This window comes from Brassica napus, chromosome C2 (assembly GCF_020379485.1).
Source record: "Brassica napus cultivar Da-Ae chromosome C2, Da-Ae, whole genome shotgun sequence".
Classification (NCBI taxonomy): Eukaryota; Viridiplantae; Streptophyta; class Magnoliopsida; order Brassicales; family Brassicaceae; genus Brassica; species Brassica napus.
The window spans coordinates 44295392-44313789 of record NC_063445.1 but is presented as its reverse complement, the minus strand read 5'-3'; the positions used below and the strand labels follow the sequence as shown (position 1 = coordinate 44313789).

At 34.0% G+C, this 18398-nt stretch overlaps 2 long non-coding RNA genes across 4 annotated transcripts; both read left to right on the top strand.

Annotated features, from left to right (window-relative positions):
* Positions 1-794: 794 nt before the first annotated feature.
* LOC106381792 lies at positions 795-3394 on the top strand. 3 transcript variants are annotated; one of them, XR_001276730.3, is made up of 3 exons: positions 807-1914; positions 2041-2971; positions 3261-3394. It is a non-coding gene; the product is annotated as an uncharacterized LOC106381792 (long non-coding RNA). The 3 variants fall into 3 exon arrangements; XR_002656010.2 differs by having other exon boundaries at positions 814-1914; positions 2041-2597; positions 2708-3394; XR_002656009.2 differs by having other exon boundaries at positions 795-1914; positions 2041-3394.
* Positions 3395-15150: 11756 nt separating this feature from the next.
* Positions 15151-18398, top strand: LOC125581830. Its single transcript, XR_007319577.1, has 3 exons — positions 15151-16712; positions 16809-16998; positions 17341-18398. It is a non-coding gene; the product is annotated as an uncharacterized LOC125581830 (long non-coding RNA).

The following is an 18398-nucleotide window of genomic DNA, read 5'->3' as shown; positions in this document are numbered from 1 at the left end:
CTTTTTGTTTTTGTATAATTTGAATTGTTCGGAGAAATCGGTCAATTCATACATCAACAGAGGGTCACAGTTCCGATTAGTACATACACATGGACCATGGGTTAAAACCCACATACATCAACACATAATAAATTTAAATTTGAACAAAAATATTTAAGTTTATAAATACATTGACCACGTTTCCGTCAGTCAAATGATAATTAATGGTTATGTGGATTTAACGAGTGCTTACGTGACATTTATATTTTATTAATTAATAAAAATAAGATAAATCATTTATAATATGTAGATGGGGGCGTCAAATCCGGGTACAAATTATATCTTGCTCAACCACTGTGCTAAACCAAATTATTAGTTTTATTATCTGTTTTATTTGTTTTATATGTACTATGTTTTATTTAGATATTTACATCTTCCTATGTATTTTGTCATCATCCAAACAAAACATAAAAAACATAATCCCTACATCATCTAAATATGTTTGTATTTCTTGTTATGAGTTTTTAATTATCTAGAATAAGTTCCAAAATATATACAAATACTAAGTAATTATGTTTAATTAACTTAATTATTATTGTGTTTAAAAAAAATAAAGTTTCAAGATAAAAAAATTAAAAATCAAAAGGAATTTTCGAAACTTAAAAATAAAATATGAAAAAATCAAAAAAAAAAATCGAAAAAATCATTATAAAAAGTTTGAATTAGAAAACATATAATTCAAAACTATTTAAAAATAATTTTTTTATGATTAAATTTTCGATTTTATTTTATTTTTTTTCATATTTTATTTTTAAGTTTCTAAAATTCCTTTTGATCTTTAAATTTTTTATCTTGAAATTATTTAAAAAATTTAAAACAAAATAACAATAATTAAGTTAATTAAACACAATTACTTATAATTTATATATTTTGTGGAACTAATTCTAGATAATTTTAAACTCATAACAAGGAATATGGACATATTTAGATGATGTAGGAATTATGTTTTTCTTTTTTTGTTTGGGTGATGACAAAATACATAGGAAGATGAAAATATTTATAAATAAAACATATTACATATAAAAGAGACACAATAGATAATAAAACTAATAATCTTGTTTGGCATAGTTGTTAAGCTTATGATTAGATATCATCCAAAGCTGGTTTCGACATCCCCATCTACAGATTTATAAATGATATTCTTTTATTAATTAATAAAAATGTAAATGCCATGTATGTATCCGTTAAATCCACATAAGCATTTGTTACCCATTTGACTAATGGAGACATGGTCAATGTAGGTATAAACCTAAATATCTTTGTTCGTGTATGAAATTCAAATATATTATGTGTTGATGTATATTTTCATACAAGGTCTATGTGTATGTACTGATCGGGACCGCGGCCTTCTGTTAATGTATGAATGGGTCGATTTCCCGAATTGTGAGCCATACTTGTATTGTTATACAATGATGAGGAAATTGTCATTTATTACTACAAAAACTGCACTTTACTAACCTCCGTGGGTGTAATAGTTGTCTGAAATCATCTATATATATAAAGTTGTGTTCTCTCGAGAGAGACACGTCAGATTCCAGGTCACAAAGTCAAGCTCTATGGTATCGACATCTGTCCCTCTTTAGTTATACTGTGTGTTTTGTTTAATGGGTGACTTTACGTTTTAATCTTGGAATCCATCACACGATTATCGTCTTCTTCCAAAATCTATACCAAATATTAGGGTTCCTGTTCTTCTTCAATCTCTGAAACCATCAGTGTTCGTCGTTGTTCTCTAAAACCAACAATGGAGAATCGAGATACCAACAATGGAGTTTTCGAGATGTTCAATGCAACCTGTAACACCTTTAAGAGACGAAACGTTAACGAAGTGACACCAAAGGAACCGACACCAAAGGATCTCCACCTATAAAAAGGGTAAGCCTCATCGCTTGAGAATCATCCTCACACTTCCAATGGCATTCTAAATTAATTTCTCTCTCATTCGAGAGTTTCTCTGAGATTCTAAGTTAAGTTGTTGTTCTTTGGAATTTGTTACCGTAGATGGATAGATCTAGATCCGGGGGCGTTGGGCCTTCCGGGAAACAACAGGGCATGAATCACTTCATCTCGACGGTGGCGAAGAGTTTCCGCAACTAACAACGCTAACTCCCTAGAACGCCGGTGGTTTCACGTCGTTGATTGAGCTTCCCCCTACCCAAGCAGTGGAGCTTCTCTATTTCACTGATTCTTCATCGTTTTCTCAAGCAGAGGCCGATAGTTTAGATATCTATGCACCTCCACATCACTCTTACGGGACATTGACTTTTCCTTTTAACTCACACCTCTCGCTAAGGAGAAGCAGCAAAACGGAAACGTCTCCGATGAGACTACTACTACGAGTGTTCATAGTTCATAGTTCTTGGTAATTCATAGTTCTTCTTCTATTTCTTATAACGCAATGACTGGTTTGTCGGTGGGACGATTTCACCATTTTTAAAGGCTTTAGTGAAGATGGTAGTGCTTCACATTCAACTTACCCTCTCAAACAATTAATTACGAATAAGCTTTGTTTCCGAGTTCACTGCTGTTTCCAAACAGGTTTTTTCCTTCTCAAACAGGTTTGTTTCTACTTTCTATCTATCTATCCCTATTTCAACATGCTGGAAGCGGATGATAAGGACTCAAAAATCTATGTGTCCATGATGCAAACATATCTCTGTCTCTGCAGAGCATGATCAATATGCTAGAGCAAGAAACAGGGAAGGATGATATAGAAGCTGGAGTATCCGAAAGAATATTCTACATGCACTTTGAGAAGATGCATCACCAAAAGTAAAGGAAGTATAATGAATCTGTAGGAAAGTGAAGGCCAAGGTTATATAAGAAACAAGTAGTAAGAAAGAATGAGAAGAGGACTTTCGCTTAGTGGTTGTCACACTGATCAAACTTTGGAGTACGCACCAAGGAACAAGCCTATAGAGCATTCAGTGAGGTACATATCATACTTGCTGAGACAAAAAGTTAATAACACAAACGAAGAATTGATTTTAGGTGTGAGAGTGCTTCTTGAGTATGAATGTTATGCTCAGCAACTTGGGATGTATATGTATTGAAGCGATGGTAATGTAGATGGTCCATTCATATGCTAAAAAGAATTTTGCAGATTATTGAACAGTAGCTGAAGGATACTCTTAGCAATTACGGAGTATCATGTATTATTTAGGACTATTTCGTTGGAATGTCTCTCATAATATGTGCTTTACCAATTGATTTGATATTAGTGGCAAACAGAGAATTTACAAGTGAAACATACTGGCACAGTACAGGAGGAGTGGATGACGCGGTAAAGCTGTTCGACGAAGTGTCTAACTGAGACACTTGATCTCCTGCACTGCTTTAAGTTTGTCTAGAGAGAGAGAGAGAGAGAGATATACCTTTGTTGACTAAGAGATGAGAAATATATTAAGATTCTTATATATTAGATTTCTCTTTACAGTTTCTTCTATTTGTTCTTCTCAAGCGACTAGGTTTTGAAAATTTCCGTATTGAACTGGGCAAAAATTTGCATGCCACAGAATAGTTGATCTTAGTTTTTGAATTTTTCAGTAAATATTATTTGTATTATGCACTCATAAATCCTCTTCTGGTGTTTGAGATGCTTTTGTGTTCCCAAAAACATGACAAAGACTGTCTCTCGGAACTTGTATTTGCTTCTTGGAATTCCCGAGATAGCTTTCCAACTAGATAACAAAGGAAAGAGAAGACTGAGCCGTGGCTCGAATTGATTTTATCGTTGAGAGAGTCCCAGAATGTATAACTGTGAGAAGAACTTTGTGCTGGTTCTGACTAGATAACTCTGAAAGGCCTTCTTGAAAGAATACGATAATTGTGTTTCAGACTTCTAACATACGGAAAAAAAATCAGAAACCAAAATCCTACAACCAAAAAAAAATTAGTTTGAAAACCCAAACAAAATTAGTAAACAGTCCAAACATCATACCATGTGTTGCGCTCGATAATAACTCGACTTTCACACTCCACCAAAGTTAGACATAACGTCACAAGATCTACGATTATATCTCCAAGTCACTTTGTCGCTATTATTTGTTGTATCAATTTAATTGGTTATACATTTTACAATATTTTACATAAAACTTATATGAGTAAGATAAAAAGATATATTTAGATAATGGGTCCGATTAATTGGGTTATAAATACATAAATATCATTGTAAGAATTTAGTCTGTAATTCTTAGTAATGTAGTTGTAAGTTTTTTAATCTATAAAATATTATACTTTTTAAACTGTTGATTTAAGAAAAAACTAGATCTCGACCCGCGCAACCGCACAGGTTTTTGTTTTCATTTATTTTTATATAAATATTTTGTTTTTAATTCTAAATTGGTATATATTATAATATATATGTATATCAATTTTTAAAACATAATAAATTTACGGTATATTTTTTTCATTGAATAGATTGTTTTAAACTTTTACATGTATTTATATCTTCTTCTATATATATATTTTTGGATTATTATTTCAATATTAAAATTGTAACTATATATATAAAGATTAGTAAAATATTAAAGTTTTATTGTCATAATCAAAGATATTGTAACATTTCACAAATTTAGAAAGTTTTTAAAAAATTAAAATTTTCGCTTCATAGATTTATATTATCGAGTAAATAATTAAACATTTAGTTTTTGTTTAATTTTTAAAATAAAATATATAGTTTAAAATTTGTTTTCATTGGTTTAAGGTAGTAAAGATTAATCATTGTTAGATAATACTATGATTTTTGTTATTTTTAAAAAAATCTTTATAATTTTAAAAGTTAACATCAACAAATATTTAAATATTTAACATATGGAGGTATAGTATTACAATATTAAATTATATCTATTTAATTTATACTATCTATAAATCAAATGGATCATCTATTCTTTGAATCCAATTATTGATAGCCCAATAAAAATTTCTGGTAGGCCCAAAATTTAAATGATAAGATTAGAGATTAAATGTAACATGACTTTATAGGAATAGATCCATTAGGTCCATTTTTAAAAAAAAAATCACACATGAATCATGGTTGTGACTTCTGTTTTAATGTATAAGATAAAACATAAAAATATGGAGTTGTGGATTTAACAGGGAGAGTCCATTAAATTACTTGGAGATTGATTGTAAACAAAATTTATAGATAGTTTTAAGTGGAATGTAACATTTTTACAATTCAACCAATTAAAATTTGTTTTGTTCATTCTGCTCCTAATCTTATACATAATTTCCAATAACAAAAAAAATTGGATACAAAAGTTTTTGAAACGCGTAACACAAAAACAATGAATGATTTTATAACTGTTTAACTCATTATATTTTATATTAGATTACAATATTTATATATATAAATAAACTACTACATATATAATCAAAATTAAAATTTAAACAAAAATCCCGGGCGTAGCCCGGACCGACCCTAGTTTATATATATAGTTGTCTGAAATCTAATTAAGATTTGAGGTACATTCTTAGCAAAAAAAAAAAGAAGGAAGATTTGAATTGATACACAATTAGGAAAGGATAAATTAACTAGATTTGTCATCTTTCACAAGGGATAAGAACTTGTGTTAAAAGCAGCTACTTGATGTTCGTCTGGTCACTATAAAAGAATTTACATTTGTTTTATCCTCCAAAATTTAGTTGGTTAATATATAGATTATTTTAGTCTTCATGAATCATAGTACTAAGAAAAAATATGTGTAGAGCATCTCGTCTCCCCTCCGAAACTATTTTGAGTCTTATAAATTTAAAGACCGGTCTTATGTACATCACAACCACAGTAACCATCTAGTCGTAATACATGGATTTTGGTGGATGATTATAGGGCCGAACCCACTTAGAAGATCTTTAACAGTGGATTTATCCATTTAATTTTTTTGGTAATAAAGTATTAATATTTAGTTTTTTTAATGAAGCATAAACAGATTATTCCATTGATTTTTTAGATTATATTTATTCTTTATAGAAATCAAGCACTTGAGTACCACAAGTTTTATTCTGAAAAATATTAAATTCTTTGAAAAATAAATTCAGTTTAATTTAGTTGTATATTTAAATTTTAGTTTTAGAAAATTAATCACTGATTTAAAGAAATGTGTCTTTACAATTTCTCATGAGGTTGTATATGTTTTTTTGTTTGATAACTGGTTATGTTTTTCCGTTCTCAAATTCATTATTTTATTTTTTGAATGACACTTAAAAATCATTCATGGAGGTAGATCTAGTGGTTAGAGGTGTCACCTGCCCAAAAAAATAGTAAAATTAATTTTAATATAAAACATTATTGAAGAAACCAGCAGTTCAGTTGGTTTTCTTCTGGGTATTGACACCCTTAAATCCAAGTTCATTTTTTTTAATTTTGGGATATACAGACTCACAAAAAAATTCTAAGTTCTGACTAATCTTCAAATAGATGGTGCGGCCCACATATGAACTCTCACTCCGGATATTTAAATGAATCCTAAAATAAATTCATATCCGCACATGGCCACAAAATAAATTGTATCAGGGTGCTTTCAAACCTAAATTGTTTATCGATCCCAAAGCTTATCTATCTACCACTAGACCACCACCTTCTTGTTTCCAAGTTCATTTCTCCAAATCTTCCTTTGAAAAGGACGTCCATGCCGTTTTTTGGGCTTAATTAGTGTATTTTTCTTTGCGATAAAAATAACATATTTGTTGATAGTCTTATTTTGCTTAAATGTTTGTGTGATACTATAACATATATGAATACTTTATTTAAAATTTCTTATATTTGACTGGTAAAAATAATCTATATGTCTCTCGCACTCTCACTGATGACTATATATATCATGGTCAAACTTATAATAAATTTTGCATTCATAATATACAAGAAATTGCACTACTAGAAAAACATATATAGCTTGTGTAAAAACATATCAAACGCTAGATTAATCAAAGGGAGTACTCCTTCAAATAAAAAACCTCATTGTCGTGATGTTTTTCTTCTGGGTAACTGGTGTTCCTCTGTCCAGATAACTTCTCAGACCTAAACATGTGCATGGGCTATTCTGGTCTTACAGTTGCTAGATTGATAGGTGATGGTTGGTTCGACCGTGGCTTTAAAAATTTAGCCGTAGATGATTAGCCGTAGATAAATCGGTTGTCGCTGTAAAGTTGTTACTGTAGACATTTTCTGCAGAGACTTTTACTGTAGTTAAATTTGCTTAGCTGTAAGCTGTAGGCTGCAGATATTTTAAAATAAAATATATGAAATATGTGTTGTATATATAAAATTATTATTTTATATCAATTAAAATAATTTATATTAATATTATTTAATAAATTATCAAAATTTATTGTAATTTAAAATGTGATATGTAAATAATATTTATATTATTTAAATATCTTAATAATTTAAAAACACTCAAATTCAAAATTAAAATATTTATAAAAGTTTTTATTATGATTATATAATTTATTTGATATTATAGATATTTTTTTTTCATTTACAGATTCTACAGCGTATAAAAAGAAGATGTAAGGTTTTTGCCTAAAATACATAAGAAAAAGTTTTGCTTTATTTTTTTTGATGTACCTTTAAAAATAAAGTTAAGAATGATTGGTAAAACTAAATAAAAACTTGATGTAGACTTTAATTTTTAAAAGTAAAGCTACAACATGATTGGTAAAATTTAATGATTCAAAAAGAAATAAAGCTAAAATATGGAAATAAAGTCCAACCAATCGCCAGTAGTTACATTTTTATCCGCGGTCCTCCTTTGTGGCTTGCTACTTACGTACAACACTCAGAGGCTCAGAATATATACTTTTACTTTTTATTTCTTGGTTACAACAGCATATTACTGTAGTAGTAATTAAATAACATTAATAGCACTATATATAACTACCTTTTACAAAAAAAAAAAATATTTAAGGCCACTAGATCAAAGACGTTATAATGGCGACAATCAAGAACGAATACTCCACGTATTACAAAAACAAAACAAAATGAAGTATATAGTCCCAGGTGAAACATGAAGTATATAGTCCCAGGTGAAACATATTGACCCCCCACGTGAGTGGACTATTTATATCTTTAAATCTTTTTGGGATATAGTGAATGGTTTATTGATTCTGCAGACTAAAGTATATACAAAATGAATAGATATTGTCCCACGCAAGATCTTCCTTACATATCTTGTCCATATAAAAAGCTGTAAGGGTTATTTTCATCGGATTCTAATTTTCCGATCACCGGACTCCGTCATGTCACCATCGGACAACTTTTCCTGACAAAAGTAAACATTTCAGCATATATAATTTACATGGTGCGAATATATTTTGTCTTTAATTATTATGTTCTTGTCTAACTAATGTCCTTGTATTTTACTGTTTTCTAAATAATCCTTCTTTTGACGTTAAAAAATATTCTTCTTTTCATACATGAAATTTTATACTAGTACACAGCTATTTACAAACTTAAGTTCTATCTAAAAATATTATTAAAATATAAATTAAAATTTATTCAAATAATTACAAAATAAACAACGAAATATCATTAGTTATACAGTTTGAATAAGCTAATTTTTTTAAAAAAATATATAAAAATTACCAATTTTGAAACACCAAAAACTTACTTAAAAATCATCTATTTTAAAACGGAGGTAGTATTTTTTTTTTCTCAATTTTTGTCTTCCATCCTAATACCGTCCTAATACAATAATTCATATTGACCAGAGATTTAAAAACTTAAAATTAATTTTAATTGAAAATAATTATTTCAATACAATTAGATTTCTTATACATAAGTTATGTATTTTATATTTTATATAATTAATGTCTACGTTAATATATATTATAATTTTTTAGTTTATAATTTTATTAGTATACTAATTTATTTTACTATATTTATTATTTTATGTAATAGTTAATTATAATATAAAATATACGTATATATAAATATTATATAATTTATTATTTATTAAATAAATTAAAAATGAATTAATATTAATTTATTATAATATATAAACTAATTATGCAACTATTTTATTATTGAGAACGTAAGTTTCAGAAAAATATAATAAAAAATAATAATATATTTATCTTTAAAATAAAAATATCAAAAGTATTGAAATGAAATTTTTGAAGAGAATTTTATTTTTTTGTTTTGGAAATATTTAAATAATATTATATATTTTGTGACCAAATTTATTATGACAAAATAATTTTGATGAAATCCTAGACATTTTTCAGAAATTTAATGCCATTTCTGCTGTATACCCCATTACAATAAAGCTAAATTCATATAGTATTTCTATTTTAGTTAAATAGATGCAAACAAAGACTATAAATTTACACGGAAACATTTTGTCTAGATAAATCGAACGATCTTGTGATAACTAAATCGAAAACTTTGTGTAAACGACATGGAAATGGAACATGTCAAATAGTTTGAAATTATATTAGATTTATTAAAATTTAATTCAAACAACCCGCAGAAAATTGATTCACTTTTAGTTTCATTAAGTAAATTTATATAGGGGAGAATTTTGAAAAGATCCAAACCAAGTTATTACTACTATACATTTACATTCGAGAACAATCGTCGTCCAAAGAATAAAACATTTTTGTTAAATTTTAATTAATTAGCGTTTTTTTACGTCAAACGGTCATTTTATTACTCAAACATGAGGTGGTCTGGGTAACCAGACCGGAATAGAACAACCATTTTAATTAATTAGCGTCTCATTAAGTAAATTTATATAGGGGAGAATTTTGAAAAGATCCAAACCAAGTTATTAGTACTATACATTTACATTCGAGAACGTTCGTCGTCCAAAGAATAAAACATTTTTGTTGAATTTTAATTAATTAGCGTTTTTTTTTACGTCAAACGATCATTTTATTACTCAAACATGAAGTGGTCGGATAACCAGACAGGAATACAACAACCATTTTAATTAATTAGGGTCTGAGTAAGTTAATGGTGGCATATCATATCCTTAGATCTCGGGCTCTTTAACATTCTTTTCTTTTCTTACTTCTTTGTTGAGACAAACATAAACTCGTAGGTAAAATAGTAGGAATCATGATTCTGTATGCCGTCCACTACTTTAAGACTAACTAGAGCTTTACCCGTATATTTGTTTTCAAATAGATATATAGATATTTTAAAATGTAATAATGATGTTGTTACATTTACACAAAAATATAACAGTATTTGTTTTCAAATAGATATATAGATATTTTAAAATGCAACAATGTTAATATAACAGAGTTAGAGATTCAAACCGCATTCGGACATTTATAAATTTTGGTTCGTGTTTAGTTCGAATAATAGTGAATTTGACTCAGAAAACGATTTGACATATGTAATTTTTTTTAAAAAAATTCAAAAATATATAAAAATCCTCACAATTCAAGATTGAATAATATATAACATATAAATTTGAATAAGTATGACTAAATATCTAAAATTAACATAAAATTAGTTTGTTTTGGATATTTAGGTGGAGAACCGATAGGTACTACAGATATTTTTAGTGTTTTGAGTTTTTTTGGCTATTTTCATATTTTTAAAATAATTCTGAGTATTTTGTGTATTTTAATATTTTATAAATTTAAAATTTAAAAATAATTAATATATTTAAATATTATAAGTATAATTTGAATATTTTTAGATAATCAAAATATTTTGGTTTGATTTGTGTTTGTTTTAGTTTCTGAATTTTAAATTATTTTGACTTATTCAGATATTTTACCAATTTTGATTCGGGCTAAGTATTACTTGTTCCGGTCTATTTTGATTTGGTTCGATTCTTCTAATCTGTATCTTTTGCCCATCCTCACGTCTTGTAGTCTTAGGTCTCGTAGTGATTTCAAATACTTTACATATATTTTGCTACACGACTGTGTGAAAAAGACTTTTTTGCAAGATAAATGTTGTATCGGTAACAAAAATTGTAATCATCATTGTCAAACTTCACACTGTTTTACTAATAAAATATAAATAAAAGAAATAAAAGAAGTTAGCAAAAGAAAACTTCACGTCGTTTACAAACTCCTATGCTCTTCTTCTTTTTCTTCTCTCATATCTTCCTCTATTTGATCAACTAATTAAATCTAAACATAACCAAAAATAAATCCCATCTAACAGTAATTCCATTCTCCATAGCTAAACTGTAATGACCCACCACCTCCACTATCCCCACCACTTCCACCATCTCCACCATCTCCACCATCCCCAACTTCTTTAAAGAGAGAAAGAGAGAGAAAGAGAGAGAAAGCTCACCTGAGCTCATCGCCGGAGCAACCGTGCGCCGTGACCACGTTCAGCTTGCCACCACCGATCAACACCTTAGGTAACCGCCGGAAACCGCATGCCTTAAGTTCAGTTTCGTTTCCGTTTAGTAAATCGCCCATAACTTCCTAACCATTGATCATATCGTGCATTCAAGACCATCATCGTGTTCCTCTCGTCGAGACGAAGCCGTAGACACCAACCACGCCTCAAACGGAGCCCGGACGAAGCCGCACGCGCCTCCCGAAGATTCGCCTCGGCGCTCGCGTGAAACACACGCGCCGCCGCCGTCCGCCGAGCTAGATTCATTGCTAAGGTGAGGGCTACTCCGTTAAATCCCGAGCTAGTTTAGTACTACCATTATGGAAAGTTTAGTTTTGAAACATGGATCCGTCTCTTTGAATCGAGTCTGTTTGAGAGTCTTGGTTGTTCGTTATTGATATTGATTGTTAAACCGGAAATAGGATAATAGAGGATTCAACGGTTGATTGAAATGATTGCTGCTAAAAACTGTTAATTATATATATGTATATATGTTAGTCCATGTGTTGAGATTGCGGGGTGCATAGGTATCTGTACTAGGCCGCGAAATTTACGGGGTACAGAGACGTTTGTACTAGGCCGTGTGATTGCGGGGGCACATGACGTCTGTGCTAGCTACGTCTTGTTTGAGAGATCGCGGGGTACGGAGATATCTGTACTAGGCCGTGTGTTTAGCGGGGTACAGAGACGTATGTACTAGGCCGCTTGTTTGTGGAGATTGCGGGGGTACAGAGTGGACTACTGTACTTACGACGCTGTAGAGTTATATATATATATTTATATCCTTATGAGGAAATGCGGTATGTTATTATCGCATTGGTTGTAGCGTGTCTAGTCCACTAGACATATGTGATTGTTCTGTGTGGTGTTATAGACACCGTGTTTGCTTCATGCTAGAGCTAGGCCTACATAGTTGTAGTGCTATGAACTGAGTCAGTGGTTTGCGGTTTAGCATCCCATACCTCACTGGGCGATTCCCCTGTCGCTCACCCCTCCTTCTTTCCCCCTTTCAGGTGAGACCGACGAGCAGGAGTGATTATACCGGACCGGTGCTTTTGGGCTTTTACTACTATTGGGCTTTTGGGCTTCTATCGTTTTATCGCTTTTATCGTTATCGGGCCTCTAGGCCTTTGGGATTTTATCGTTTATGTTATTTCGTATTTCGGACTCTCGGTTTATGTCGTACTTTATGTTTCAGATTTTATTTTATGTTATGGAATTCAAGCGTGGATGTTGACTTTCAAATATTTATATATGGATATTTCAGATATTTGTACTTATCGAATTATTTTTACTATTTCGAAAGTGACGGGTGTCACATTTTGGTATCAGAGCGGGTTCCGTCCCGGCTCCGACCCGGGATGGCGATTTTGGAGACCTTTGTTTATTCGGTTTTATTCGGTTTAAACGATTTTAGACGATTTCAAAAAAATTTCGGGGATTTGGGAATTTTGAAAATGAAAATAAATAGCACCTTCCAGTTCAGTAACTTCTAATCAAATTTTCTTTTTATTGACGATGAGTTACTCATCGTCATCCGTTCTCTAGCTAACATGATTTCTGCCAGATGTTCGACATATGAATGATGATGTCACAGTGGAACGGATTGCTCAGGTGTGTATCAGTTTTCGTCAGCCGTATTCGGAGATTGTTCGCATGTGGATGTGTGACGTTGTTGCCACCCCCCAAACTTCAAGTCATCGCTCAACGAGTTTTGTTACTGGAGATTATGTGGTATGAGTTGTGAGCCATGAGTTGGCATGTGTTATTCGTGTGTATGATATATAGACTGCCTTGGAGGCATGGTTAGTTTGTAAACTCGTGGGGATCGCTTTTAGATTTGGGGTGCGGCAGCTTGCGTTGTGTGATCGTGGAGTTATGCTTGGTATGTTTGCCAGTTTTTGACATTGTTGATCATTTCAGAGATGTGTCAGTTCGGACAGCTGACATAGGATGTTGAGAGCTATTTATATTCAATGCGGCGTACCAGTTATTCTTGGAGGAGTCGAGTTATTCGGATATTCATCAGAGATGGAGCTACGTTTTTACGATGTTATCCTTGGGATGGATTGACTGTCACGGCATCAAGTAGTGTTGGATTGCCTGAGGGCAAGAGTTCCGATTGCTGGAGCAGATGGAAGTTGTTAGTGCATGCATGCTACATACTGAGGAGTTATGGGGTACAAGGATATAGATATTTTTGACTACCATCTCGATGGTTAAGGATGATGGACAACATGAGCTGCAGGATCTTCCGGTTATTGCAGAGTATGAGGATATATTTGTGACCTTTGGAAAGGCCACCACAAGACACATGAGACGCTCTTGCAATTTTATTTTATTTTGGAGCAAACAGCACTGGTTTCGCGAGTTTCTTATCGTCTATCACCAGCATGGATGACTGAGTTGAGAAAGCGATTGGAGGAACTCTTTGATAAGGGATTTATCAGATCGAGTTCTTCCCCATGGGGAGCATCATTGTTGTTGTAAATAAGAAAGGTGGGAGTTTCAGATTTTGTATCGACTACATAGACTTGAACATGGTAACCATCGTATTGACGAGTTGTTAGAAGAGCTTAATGGAGGTTCATCGTTCTCGAAGTTTGTCTTGGCATCAAGATACCATCAGATTGCTATAGTTGAGGAGTATGTACGGAATGCAGATTTCCGTTATGGATATTACGAGTTCGTAGTGATACCATTTGGGTCGACAAAGGCACTGTTGCATTCATGAAGATATGAATGACGTTTTCGTGAACATTTGGATAGGTGTGCGATTGTATTCACCAACGGCATCCTGATTATTTTGGAATAGAAAGGAGATTTGTGAGCATTTAGCGGATTGCATTGGATAAGCCTGGAAAGCATCAGTTGTTCGCTAAGTTAAGGAAGTGTAGCTTCTGGCAGAGGAATGTTGTATTTTTGGGTAACATGGTTTTGGAAGCAGAATTTTGATGGATCCAAAGAAGATTAATACCGTTTCGGGAAGGTCGGAACCTAAGAGCGCTACAAAGATCTGCCGTTCTTTTTGGGTTAATAGTGTACTACTGGAAGTTCATCAAGGGTTTCACCGGTATAGTAATGTTAAAGACGCGGTCTACATGTAAAGACGTTAAGTGTGGTTGGATAGATTTTTGTTCGAGGAGTTTCACTGAATTGAAGCACAACTAATGAAGACACCAGTTTTGGGTTCTACTGAGGCTGAGGCTTACTGTGATGTGTCAGATACTGGATTGGATTTAAATTAAGGTATGAGGATTAAGTCATTCATATGCATCACGCCAGAGAGGCTGTAGTGGTATTTGCGTTATCGTTTTGGAGATCGTAATTGTACGGGAAGGAAGTTCAGACTCTCTAGGATTATTAGAATGTGAAATTTATCTTCATTTATTAAAAACTTGTACTTGGACAGTGCAGTTGGATTGAGTTTGTAGCAGGCTATAGTCTGGATATCGCATACTATCTGGTAAGGACAACCAGGTGATAAATGCCTTGGGTAGGCGTATGAGCTGTATCTCAGGAACCAAGAAGGTTCATGAGTTGGAGATTTGCTAGTCTCAGGTTGGGTGCCATTACTATCAATGGAGAAACAGATGTCCTTGGGACTTTGGAGCAAGCAGTTTTGCTATGGAGGATACACAAGCACAAGTTAGCATTATGGATTTGGTTGAACAGATCGAGATTGGGAGTATTGGATATCATACAGCTTTGAGCATGATATACTTGTACCGAAACCGAGTTTGTGTGTTGGACGATGAGTTGTTAAGAAAAGGAATCTTACAACAAACATATAACTCGTGTTTCTCTACGCATCAGGAACACTAAAGGGTACAAAGATATGAAGAGTTAACTATAATTGGTGTAGTATGAAGATGTTTGTAACTACATTACGTCGCAGTGCCAGACATGTTATATGGCAATGACAGAGGATCAGTTATCTATTATGTTATTTTTGAGCTTGCTTTTGCCGGAGTAGAAATGAGGCATGGTGATTATGGACATTGTTATTGGATTTTAAATCACCATATGTGGAAAGGATGCCACATGGGTAGTCATGGATAGACTTACCAAGTCAGCCCATTTCCTAAGTAATTAAGAAGACAATCAGAGCTAATTAATTGGAGCAGACCTACATTATTGAGTTTGGGAAGTTTCATTGATGTCAACATTGTATCGGATTGGGAATCGAAGTTCACATCTACATTTCAGAGAGCCTTTCGGAAGGCACTTGGGACAATACATCTTATCACCCGTTGACATATTGTCAGTCAGAGAGGACTACTCAGAACTTAAAGGATATGTTCAGAGATTGCGTGGGATGGAATTCCAGAAAGCATCTACCTATACCAGAGTTTGCCTATATCGACAGCAATCTTTTGAGTATTAAAAAAAAAAAAATTATTATATGAGGATTATTTATGGTAGACCTTATAGTATACCACTTTGTTGGACCAAAGTGGGGGAGCAATATGAGTTAGAACTATTAATGGTTCAAGAGACAGTAGAGCAAAGGACATACTCAAGGATTGGCTTTCGGAAGCCCATGACGTCAAAAGATTTATGTAGCTAAGCGCCGTAAGGATTTGGAGCTACATATGGACACCTAATATACCTGAAATTAAGAACATTTCAGGAGGAGCCTAAGACTCAGAAGATAAAGGAGCTTAAACCGAGACACATGGAATTGTATCCTGCACTAGAGTGGATTGGATTAGTTGCTTGCAGTTACTTTATCAGCAGTATATCAGCCTTCTAGGACTTGGTTCATATGACAGCATTGCAAAAGTTGAGAAGGCGCTATAATTATTTTGCAGTTGACGTCAAGTGAGTTCATAAAGATTTTATGGACCTTTTCATCTATTGAAGATTTTGGATCATCAAGAGAAAACAGTTCGGGGAATGTCGACCGTGCTTGTCCAAGTTCGTTGGGAGGGAGATAAGACTCAGGAGGAGACCTGAAAGGCCGAGCGAGGATTAGTATTCGAGGTTTTGGAGGTTTTGCTACGATAACATTGGGCATGTCAGCTTATGACTTGAATTCGGGGACGAATTCCTTATAAGTGGGGGAGAATTGAAATGACCCACCACCTCCACTATCCCCACCACTTCCACCATCTCCACCATCTCTACCATCCCCAACTTCTTTAAAGAGAAAGAGAGAGAGAGAGAGAGAGAGAGAGAGAGAGAGAGAGAGAGAGAGAGAGAGAGAGAGAGAGAGAGAGAGAGAGAGAGAGAGAGAGAGAGAGAGAGAGAGAGAGAGAGAGAGAGAGAAAGAGAGAGAAAGCTCACCTGATCTCGTCGCCGGAGCAACCGTGCGCCGTGACCACGTTCAGCTTGCCACCACCGATCAACACCTTAGGTAACCGCCAGAAACCGCATGCCTTAAGTTCAGTTTCGTTTCCGTTTAGTAAATCGCCCATAACTTCCTAACCATTGATCATCTCGTGCATTCAAGACCATCATCGTGTTCCTCTCGTCGAGACGAAGCCGTAGACACCAACCACGCCTCAAACGGAGCCCGGACGAAGCCGCATGCGCCTCCCGAAGATTCGCCTCGGCGCGCGCGTGAAACACACGCGCCGCCGCCGTCCGCCGGACCACCGTCCTCCGCCGCAGCTCCGCCGTCGCCGCCGGCCAACTTACCGGTAAGCCGCCGCCGTAGCTCCGCCGTCGCCGCCGGTGACCGACACCGGTGACTCGCCGGCGACTCGTCAACTCGGCCGAGTCGACCCGGTGAGTCAACTTGGTTGACTCGGTTAACCGGTTGGTTAGCCGGTTTAAATTGATTTCAATTCGGTTAGGTTAAACCGATCGGTTAAAATCAATTGGAAATCGGTTAGGATAAACCGGATTAATTAATTAATTAATTAATTAATTAAATAATTAATTAAATAATTGATCTTTGACCAGCGGGTTGACTTTTCCGTAAATACCCGTTTTAAACCGTTCGAAAGGCGTTCTGACTCGAAATTTCGATCTGATTTCAGATTTGGAGTCCATTTGAGCAGCTGGAGTTCATATATACCACTTCTCTTCATTGCTAAGGTGAGGGCTACTCCGTTAAATCCCGAGCTAGTTTAGTACTACCATTATGGAAAGTTTAGTTTCGAAACATGGATCCGTCTCTTTGAATCGAGTCTGTTTGAGAGTCTTGGTTGTTCGTTATTGATATTGATTGTTAAACCGGAAATAGGATAATAGAGGATTCAACGGTTGATTGAAATGATTGCTGCTAAAAACTGTTAATTATATATATGTATATATGTTAGTCCATGTGTTGAGATTGCGGGGTGCATAGGTATCTGCCTAGGCCGCGGAATTTGCGGGTACAGAGACGTTTGTACTAGGCCGTGTGATTGCGGGGGCACATGACGTCTGTGCTAGCTACGCATTGTTTGAGAGATCGCGGGGTACGGAGATATCTGTACTAGGCCGTGTGTTTAGCGGGGTACAGAGACGTATGTACTAGGCCGCTTGTTTGTGGAGATTGCGGGGGTACAGAGTGGACTACTGTACTTACGACGCTGTAGAGTTATATATATATATTTATATCCTTATGAGGAAATGCGGTATGTTATTATCGCATTGGTTGTAGCGTGTCTAGTCCACTAGACATATGTGATTGTTCTGTGTGGTGTAATAGACACCGTGTTTGCTTCATGCTAGAGCTAGGCCTACATAGTTGTAGTGCTATGAACTGAGTCAGTGGTTTGCGGTTTAGCATCCCACACCTCACTGGGCGATTCCCCTGTCGCTCACCCCTCCTTCTTTCCCCCTTTCAGGTGAGACCGACGAGCAGGAGTGATTATACCGGACCGGTGCTTTTGGGCTTTTACTAGTATTGGGCTTTTGGGCTTCTATCGTTTTATCTCTTTTATCGTTATCGGGCTTCTAAGCCTTTGGGCTTTTATCGTTTATGTTATTTCGTATTTCGGACTCTCGGTTTATGTCGTACTTTATGTTTCAGATTTTATTTTATGTTATGGAATTCAAACGTGGATGTTGACTTTCAAATATTTATATATGGATATTTCAGATATTTGTA